Source organism: Helianthus annuus, chromosome 4 (genome assembly GCF_002127325.2).
Source record: "Helianthus annuus cultivar XRQ/B chromosome 4, HanXRQr2.0-SUNRISE, whole genome shotgun sequence".
Taxonomy (NCBI): Eukaryota; Viridiplantae; Streptophyta; class Magnoliopsida; order Asterales; family Asteraceae; genus Helianthus; species Helianthus annuus.
In genome coordinates, this window is record NC_035436.2 from 21,952,450 (window position 1) to 21,963,004 (window position 10,555).

A 10,555-nucleotide genomic window follows, 5' to 3' on the forward strand; every position below is an offset into this window, starting at 1 on the left:
TAACTGTCAAGAAATACAAGAAGACTTGTTTTGAGCTGCTGCACCGTTACAAGCCAAATCTTGAGTTTTTAGAACCTTTTGGGTCACCTTGCACTTTTATAGATGAGAATGGTAAATTCGGAGCAAAAGCTAACGAAGGTTTCTTTGTAGGTTACGCCAGCCCGCTAAAAAGGGTGTTTGTGCCATGTCTGGGGAAGGTGATTCAAGTCCAACACGTGGATTGTCAGAAGCACACTCCATCGCCACAACTTCCTGGACAAAGATTCCTGTTCGACTATGACAAACTCTGGGAGTCGTTTCATTTGCCGTCTGAGCCGAGTGATGAGGAACTTGCTCTTATGTACCTGTATCAGCAAAATCTGTCCTAGGAGCCTGTATCTAGACCGCTAGATGTTCCTACACCCACCGTGGGTACTTATGATGATGAAGCAGGACCAAGTGGAACTATTCGTGAACCACCAGAGGAACCAGCTCCGTCATTTGACGTTTCTGACGACTCAGAGGAGGAACCCGCTCCTACCTTTGACGAGGAGCCAAATGATATATCAGAGGATGCTGTTGATCAAGCCGTTGATCTCGATATTTCGAATTTGGAATCGGAAGTAGTTGTGCCTGACACGGTGATGCCACGGACGTTGTCTTACCACCCTTCAGAACAAATCCTTGGTGACCTACAAAGTGGTGTCAAGACGCGACATCAAATAGACCGAGCATTTACTTGTTTTTACTCGTCTATTGCTGATATGCAGAAAGAAGTCTCACTTAAATGTTTTATTTCGCAGATGGAGCCCAAAACCTACAAAGAGGCATTGACCGAAGACAGCTGGGTTAATGCAATGCAGGAGGAGCTGCAACAGTTTGAAAAGCTGGGCGTCTGGAGACTTGTTGATCTGCCGAAGAATCAGAGGGTTATCAAGACAAAATGGGTTTTCAAGTGTAAGCGTGATGACAGAGGAGTCGTGGTGAGAAACAAGGCACGACTTGTGGTCCAAGGCTTCAGCCAACAAGAAGGAATTGATTACGATGAAGTTTACGCACCGGTTGCAAGGCTTGAAGCAATTCGTATTTTTCTAGCCTTTGCATCTTGGAAAGATTTCAAAGTCTATCAACTCGACGTCAAATCAGCTTTCCTATACGGAAAAATCAGAGAGGAAGTGTATGTGGGGCAACCGCCGGGGTTCACAGACCCACAGCACAAAGACAAGGTGTATCTACTGGACAAAGCGCTATACGGACTTCACCAGGCCCAGAGAGCCTGGTACGAGACACTTTCGACTTACTTGTTGGACAACGAGTTCACAAGAGGTACAGTAGACAGCACTTTGTTCACGAAAGAAGAAGCAGGCCACTTGCTGATCATGCAGATATATGTTGACGATATCATTTTTGGATCCACCAACGACGAGTTGTGCAAAGAGTTTGAGAAAGTAATGAAGAAGAAGTTCGAGATGAGCTCTATAGGGGAGATGAAGTTCTTCCTCGGGTTGCAAGTAGAACAATTGCCTGATGGAATCTTCATTCATCAGACAAAGTATGTAAAGGACGTGCTCGACAAGTTCGATATGACAGAATGCCGTCCTGCATTCACCCCCCTCGCGCAGAATCATGGAATTTGTCCCGACGAGCAAGGTGTGAAGATGGACGAGACATTATACCGATGAATCATTGGTTCGTTGATGTATCTCACGGCTTCCCGTCCCGACATCATGTATCCGACATGTCTCTGCGCCAGATATCAGTCGAATCCGATGCAGTCGCACCTGACCATTGTCAAATGCATTTTACGGTATTTGAAGGGTTGCCCAAGCATCGGCTTGTGGTACCCTCGCTCGGGTGACTTTACTTTGTCCGGTTTCGCTGATTCTGATTTTGGTAGCTATAAGCAGAATGCTAAGTCCACCACTGCTGGGTGCCAGTTCTTCGGAACTCGGCTTGTTACCTGGCAGTGCAAGAAACAAACTGCAGTTGCACTCTCAAATGTGAGGCTGAGTACGTCTCAGCTTCTAGCTGTTGCTCGCAGATCCTTTGGATCCAACAGCAGATGCGCGACTTTGGTTTGCAATTCTTGGATACACCAATTTTCGTGGACAATGAAGCGGCCATTAATGTTACTAAAAATCCGGTTCACCATTCGAAAACTAAACACATTGAAATCCGTCATCATTTTATACGTGATTGTCATAAGAAGAAATTAATACGGATTGAACACGTGAACACCGATGATCAGAAAGCCGATTTTTACACAAAACCTTTTGATAAAAAGAGATTTTACTATCTTTTGAGGTTAAATGGGTTAAAAAATCTGCAATCTGGGAGGGTAATCAAATGTGAAGCCGAGTTGGGCGGCGATCTGACATGAACCTGTGTCGTGTTGTCATCTTTCTTTTGTACAATTGTATTTCCTACTTTTTGATAAAAACAAAACCAAAAATATGTTTTAGTTTTAGGGGGAGATATTGACGGGTGGTCCTTTGGACAACCCTTAAGCATGTTAAAAGACAAATAATCCTCCACTAAATCGTGTAATTATCTTGAATTAGATAACTACGGTGCTTATGTTTCAGGTGCAGTTTAGGAGCTAAAGGATGGAGTAAACGCAGCCTTGGAGGCTTTGGTGAAGAACGGGTCGAGCGTGGAACAAAAGAAACAACAAAGAAGACAATGCAGCTGATCACCGTAAATTACGGTCCTGCCGTAATTTACGGTGGACTTGGTTTTCACTTTCTCCTCCACCGTAACACAGGTTGTTTGCGCCGTAAAAGAATAATGTCCACCGTAAATTACGATGGAGCCGTAATTTACGGTGGAGTCTGCGATTCAAAGTGTAACTGCCATCTTTTAAATCGGTTTTAGAGTGTCTTTTCACTATCTTTCATGATTGGACGGTTCTAGACATCATTGGGGGCGATTTTTGGAGAACTTGCTTGGTTTTGAACAATTTCAATCATTCGGTTTGTGCTTTTGATTCGTATGAACAATAGTTTGATGTTGATGATGATTCACCGAGCCATGTCCGGCTAAACTCTTCGGTGATCATCTTAGGTGAATGTTTCTTGAACCTTTGTGTGTTTAATTTCTGCATTTCTAGAATGACAACTTGCGTTGCTTGAATGTCATGGTGTATGTTTGATTGTTTGTAGTTTGTTAATCAATATTGCAATTTCTAGTCTTAATCGTACGTTCTTGGTGCCGTTGGCAACCGAGATATCACGGGAAGGGTTAGGGTTGGTTATTGATTAATTGGTCATCGGGAAACAACCTCGCGTTTATATAATCCGAGTACTTTGTCCCCTTTTATCACTTCAATCATCTATACACGAGTTATGTCTATGTAACTCTTTCTAGTTAGAATTACACACAATTGTTTAAAGAAACTGAAACCTAAGGTGATCATTGTTCTCCCCTAATTTGTTTTACAACCAATCTTGATTTGAATTAGTTTTTAATTTAGTTTTCCAAATCAACAAACCAAACTCTCGAATTTTAATTTCTGCAAGTTAGTCTAATATTAGTTTAAATACAAAGCTATACAATCAGCACATCTTCCACATACTCCCTGAGTTCGATACCCTACTACCACTATCTATAGTTGTTTGGGGATTAAATTTGCGTGACCCACGACATCACGTCAAATTTTGGCGCCGTTGCCGGGGAGTAGTGCGCAACGTGTGTTATCTTGTGTATTAGTTAGAAAAAAAATTAATTAAAAAAAAAACCAAAAAGATTTCTTTTATGTTCATGATTTACACTTGGTAGTTGAGTTGTGTTGTGCAGGATGAAAGGGCATTACACAAATTTCAGCTTATTTACGTGTAGATTGTGCGGGGGTCCACGACATCCATGTATTGGTTGCCACGAGGCTCACTACAGGAGGGCACATGGAAAACCAGTGTCTTATGTTTCATAGCTTCCACCTCCATCATACGTTGACGATTATGAATCAGAAATGGAGGATGACTATTATTCATATGGATACGATCGGGACGAGGAAGCTTATTATGAGGCAAGGATGGATAGTCTATGTTTTTGTTGCGGTCGCGATCATACTTATGATTATGATGTGTGCACGGTGTATTCAGAAAACCCAAAGTATTGGAATAAAAAGATGATGGAAGCGCGCATCTATAGACCGTATCAGGGATATCGACAATATCATCCCGAAGAATATTCTGAGCCCCAGGGTGTTTATGTTTTTGAGACTAAGGAGGAGAAAGAGCTTGCTGTATTGGAAGTAACTTTGTCCAATCTCGAGCAATATTTAGCAACACCCAACCTGTCCGATGAAGACCGAATCAACTACTTAGTTTCTAAGTGTCATACTTTAAAATTGAAGATAGAGATAGAAGAACGCCTCTCACCATTACCTGACGATATTAGAGATTATTCTCACATGAAGGAGGAGGTTGTGGAGGATAATACCACACCAATGAGTCCTTTATCTGATGAAGAGTCGCTTGTAGATCAGATGATGTGTGCAGATTATGAGGTAGAGCAGGCTGATGGGATGGATATGTGTACCGAACCTCTTCCCATATCAATGATTCAAATTAACAAGTGTGGGGAAGAGGGTTCGAGGAATAAGATGAGAAGGGTGAAACTACCAGACATTAAGGTATATGTCATGAAGTGGACTAGCAAAGCCCGTAGGAGCAGCTTTAACATGCCAAATATACTGACAAATCTACGGAGATGGCATGTAAATTTCCGGGCATTTGTTGGAAATGCTGCAGGTAAGTGTGCATTAAGACCACCATAACGCATATCAGGTATGGTCTGGCTGAAGACCTTTAAACTTAGCGCTCTCGGGAGGCAGCCCGAGGATGTAGAGTATTGTATTTGTGTTTTGTTTTGTTTTGTTTTGCTTTGTTTGGTTTTTTTTTGGTGTTGTGTTTGTGTTTTGGTAGGTTATTACGTTTCAACCCTCGCGGATGCAATGATTCAAGTGTGGGGATGTTTGGCAACATCCCTGTTGAGATATCGGCGAATCTAAGAGATGTTTTTGAACCGGTGCGATTACCGCAGCTTCATCACTACCAACACTTCTAATTTACTAATCAGGTCGTGTCCTGTTCTCATCTTGTTCACCTTTGTATATATTCATGTTTAAGTTTTTGGTTGGGCGGTTGGGTGGTGTTTTGATATGTTTAGTGATGGGTTGTGAAAGTTGGTGGTGTTTTTAGTTATATATAAAAAAAAAACAAAAAGAAAGTTGCGGTTTGAGTAGAGAAGCAACAATTGATGTTATAGTGATTTAAGCGATCTTCCCTTCAAAACCATACATTGGGGACAATGTATCCCAAGTGTGGGGATGGGGGGAAATTTTGAGGTTTTTAAAAATTTGTAAATCAAGCCAAACATTGTGAGAATTTGAACACCTTGGAATACACCTGAGTAACACACCGGCAACCCTTAATACCCTTCGTTCTTGGTGAGAGTTGAAGCTACACTTGTATATAAATAATGCTTGTCTTTAATGAGAGTGGCAACGGGTGGGGGTGCATTAGAACTTGTGCTTGAATATGGTTCGAGGCCTTAGTTGAGCATGAATGTAGAAAGGATAAGGGCATTTAGGAAAGCCTCGTCATAGTGTGTGCGAGTGTGGGATTTGGGGGGTTGGACCTCATTAATTATATATATGAGCTTGGTAGTGAGAGGGGCGGGGGTTTGGACATTTAGTTGCCCATTTTGTGCCTAAAGCCGATCATTTGTTACCCCTTATCTAGTTCCCCAAAAATTTACCCGATTTAACCCGGTCTTATAGTGTTAGTAGTTGTTATAGTGTCTTTAGATATGTTATGTCAATCGTTCTTTATGTTTGCTATGTTAAAAAAAAGTGGAAAAGCAATGAAAACGAAAAAAAGAGAAAAGAAAGAAAAAAAAAAGAAAAAAAAGTAATGTTTGAGTTATCTTGTATATAGTAGTTTATGTCTTGTTTATTGTTTTTTCATTGTGTAATAAAAGACCGGGTTAATTCCTTCGCTACTACATATATATTCCATTTCCTACCCGTACACCTAGCCACGTTACAACCTTAAAGCCCATTTGATTTGCATTCATGTTTGGCACTTTTGAGGAGGAGGGCCGATTTAGGTACAAGCATATAGTTGTGAAATCACCCGGTTGCCTTTTGTGTGTCTAGCTATCTTTGCTAGTGCTTACTTGTTGCCGAGAGGAGAGATATAGTGAGGGGTGTGTTGTTCGGGGTGGTAGGAAAGGGTTAGTAAAAGGATAACATGTTTACGCTTGATTTATGTTGATCGCTTGTGCACTTGAAAATGGTTTTTGATGGGTTGCTTGGGACAAGCAACGGTTAAGTGTGGGGATGTGACGGGTGGTCCATAGGACAACCCTTAATGGTTTTAAATGACAAGTTAATCCCTCATTTAATCATGTAATTGTCTTGAATTAGATGACTACAGTTGCTTATGTTTCAGGTACATTCGGAGCTTAAAAGTGTGGAAATGAAGCTTCGGAATAGGCGCGGTTGGACTAGAGATTGAAAGATGGATCATACATGAAGAAAATAATTTATTAGAACTGAAGAATTAAGAGGATAGCATTATAGAGGACGAAATTACGAGAACGTAGGCGAAAACGATGAAGAAAACGGAGTTGAAACGAAAAAGTTATGCTGAAAACAAAATTTCATGCTGAAGCCTACTGTAACTTACGGTGGTACCGTAATTTACGGTAGACCCCAGCATTTTTCTTCCACCGTAAGGCAGTAGAGACCCATCGTAAGCCATTCCAAGCCACCGTAAGCTACGGTGGTACCGTAATTTACGGTGGAGGCCAGCGAGAAATGTGTAACTGCCCAATTTTATGATGTTTCATGGTGTCTTTTCAAATCCAATCGTTGTGGACGGTTTTGGAGCAGTTTAGGGGCGATTTTTGGCTATCTTCTTGTGTTCTTGAGTAGTCTAAACATGAGGACTTTGTTTTGGATCCGAATGAACAAAGGTTTGATTGTGATGATGATTCACCACACTATGAGTGGCTAGGTTTGCTTGGTGATCATCCCGAATGTAAGGTTTACTTGTGACAATTATGTTTTGTTCTTTAATTTCTGGAATAATAGACTTTGCATGTGTTGTTTAGTTTATTATGGTGTTTGAATGATTGTTTGTAAATTGTTAATGTGTGTTTGATCATAGTTCTGAATCATACGTTCTTGGTGCCGTTGGCAATCGAGATATCATGGGAGGGATTAGGGTTGGATATATGTTGATTGGTCATCGGGTAACAACCTCGCGTTCTAGGAATCCGAGTACTTAGTTCCCTTTCATCACAAACAATTGATCTTACATGAACCATGTCTATGTGGTTCTTTCCAGTTGAACATGAACATTGGTTGTCACTTAAAACCTGAAACTTGGGATGATCGCTACCTTCTTATCCTGTTAAAAAACTTAAATTTGATTTGTATTCTAATTTAGTAACTCTAGCTAATTAAAACCATTCAACCCAAACATTGAAATTTATATTTCTTGCAATTTAGATTAATCTAGTTAGTTAGACATACATTGAGATAGCACATATTCCACAAACTCCCTGTGTTCGATACCCACTTACCGCTAGCTATCTACATAGTTGTAATTGGATTAAATTTGACGTGACCACGACATCACGTCAAATTTACACCATCCAATGTCACCCAACCAATCACAACTCAAACTGAGCCTACCATCACCTACAATCCATCCACCACAATCCCACCATTATCTCACTTCTTTCCCCCAACCTCGTGTTAGTTTAATAGTTTTGTTTGTTATTTTCGGGTTTACGTTGGTTGTGTTTAGTGTGCAGGTACTTCAGGTGTATGCATACTAGAGGCTCTCACAGGTCATCACCGCTATCGTTTGATCCGGAAATTGAAAGAACGCTAAGACAAAACCGAGTTTTAGTGCGAGACAACAAAATCATTGGTTCACCCACTTCACCCATTACACCGAGAAACATAATGGCTGATTCTCAAATTCCACCTACAACCAGTCAATCATCCTCATCCTTTATACCTACTTCCACCCAACCATCACCAAACACTACATTACCTAATACCACCGCTGAATTTACACCATCTAATGTCACCCAACCAATCACCACTCAAACTGAGCCTACCATCACCTACAATCCATCCACCACAATCCCACCATTATCTCACTTCTTTCCCCCAACTACGGGTCAATCATCATCCACCTTCACAATTGCACCCAATTCAACTATCGTGCATACTACTTCATCTTTTAGACCACAACAACAACAATCGGGCTTTCAGTATTCGACCATCCCATTTGGGCAGACCTCGGGAATTCAAGGAGATGGTTATGATGAGGGATTTGAAGATTATGAGGGTTATGAAGATGATGGGTACGGTTATGGAGGTTATGGTGATCAAGGGGAGTTTGGGTATTTGCAAAGTCAATCTCAAGGGATGGCAAGTGTTGGTGGAATGCCACAACAACAAATTATACCACAACACATTCGACCAAGACCACAAGGGCCACCAATACAACAACCTATTCCATTGCAACAAGTTCGGCCACAACATGTACAACCACGATTTCAAAGGCCGATTCAATACCCACCGATGCCCCAACAACCAATTGCACCACAAGGACCTATACCAAGACCAATGGGTCCTATTCGTCCAAGGGGTCGATTGGGTGTTCCAAGAAGGCATCTTAGGGAACAAGCAAGGGGGATAGAGGCACATTTCAGGCCAATCATTACTCCAAACCCTTCACCGGTGGTTATCCCTCACAACAACCAAGGGAGAACTTTTGAAGTAAGAACAAACTCGTTGCAAAGTTTACCGAAGTACAAAGGGTTAGCAATGGAGGAGCCGTATTTCCATTTAGAGGCCTATGACTCAATTTGCAACACTTTTGGGAGTCAAGGTTTTTCGGCCGATGAAGTCAAGTTGGTCTTATTTCAGTTTTCTTTGGAGGATAAGGCAAAGAAGTGGTTCTACACTTTGCCTTCGGCATCTATTTACACTTGGGGGGAAATGCAACAAACTTTCTTAGACGAGTTCTATACCGCCCAAAAGACCAATGATGCTAGAAAGGGGTTGAGGAGCTTCCAACAACAACATGGTGAGATGTTCCATGAAGCGTTTGAACGATTCAATATGATGATAAAGAATTGCCCTCACCATGGAATCGAATTGTGGGAGTTAATGAATGCTTTTCACGAGGGGTTGAGTGCCGAAGATGCTCGCGATTTGATGTCCATTACCGGTGGGACTTTTGGAACAAACTATGAGAATGAAGATTGGGAGTTCTTGGAAAGCATGGCAACTACATCAAAGAGGAAAGCTCAAGCCTCAAGAAGAGCCCGACCGACCACTAACCGACCGCAAGTGCACGCCATAGATGATGGTAATGTTCAAACCACTAACCAAATATATAATGTTTGTGCTTTGTGTAATGAAATAGGTCATGCGGCTGAAAATTGCCAAGGGATGTTGGAAGGGCAATACGAGGAGGTCCATGCGGTTCAAGGTCAAGGTCAAGGAGGAGGTGGTAGGAACTACAACAACATGAATTCTAATACCTACCACCCCGGATTGAGGAATCATCCAAACTTTAGATATGGGAACCCTTCAAATCAAGCGAACCCAAATTTTTGAGGTAGCCAAGGTAATTTTGGTTCACGCCCATCTTACAATAATCAAGGTGGATACCGAGGCGGAAATAACCAAGGTTATCAAAAGCAATACCAAACGGGTCAAGAGCAAGGGGGGTCTTCGGGTGGAAACGAGGTGATGGAGATGCTAAAGAGCATGCAAATGGAGATGCAAAAACGGAACCAACTAGACGAAGTGCGAATGCAAAAAGATGAGGTTCGTGATAAAAGCATCCAATCACTAACAACCCAAATGGGTCAATTAGCAACCGATGTGGCGGAATTGAAGAAAGGAAAGGGTCCACTTCCAAGCGACACTAAGGTAAACCCTTCACATGGTTCGTCACGAGGTAATGTTTATATTAATCATGTTAGTGTTTTAAGAAGTGGGAAAGAATTTAAAGCCAATTTGTCATCCGAATTGGTTGAGGGGGTGGTTGAGGATATCACGGGAATTGAAAGTGATGATGAACTTTCACCGGTTAAACCAAAAGAAACAATTATTAAAAAACCGGGTTTGGGTGAAAGTGAAAAGAATGAAAAAGTTGAGGGTGAACCGAGTCAAGTTCCATTTCCATATGTCCTACTTGATCCGGGAAAGAAAAATTTTATTGTGTCGAGAGGTCCTCAAAAAGAGGAGATGTGGGATATGTTCAAACAAGTAAAAATAAATCTCCCACTCCTCGATGCAATAAAACAAGTCCTCGCTTATGCAAAATTCTTAAAAGAATTATGTACACAAAAAAGGCAAAACAAGAAGAAAGTGCCTAAGCGGGTGGATTTGACCGGGCAAGTAAGTGCGGTGTTGAATGGAGAGCTTCCTCCTAAGCTCCAAGATCCGGGTACGCCATTGATTAATGTACAAGTTGGTAATTTTCAAATGGCTAAGGCGTTGCTAGATCTTGGAGCCGGAGTTAGTATTTTACCG

The 10,555-nt window shown here is 41.5% G+C and overlaps 1 non-coding gene across 1 annotated transcript; it reads right to left on the reverse strand.

Annotated features, from left to right (window-relative positions):
• Positions 1-9,056: 9,056 nt before the first annotated feature.
• LOC118491826 lies at positions 9,057-9,162 on the reverse strand. Its single transcript, XR_004892271.1, has one exon. It is a non-coding gene; the product is annotated as a small nucleolar RNA R71 (small nucleolar RNA).
• Positions 9,163-10,555: the final 1,393 nt, after the last annotated feature.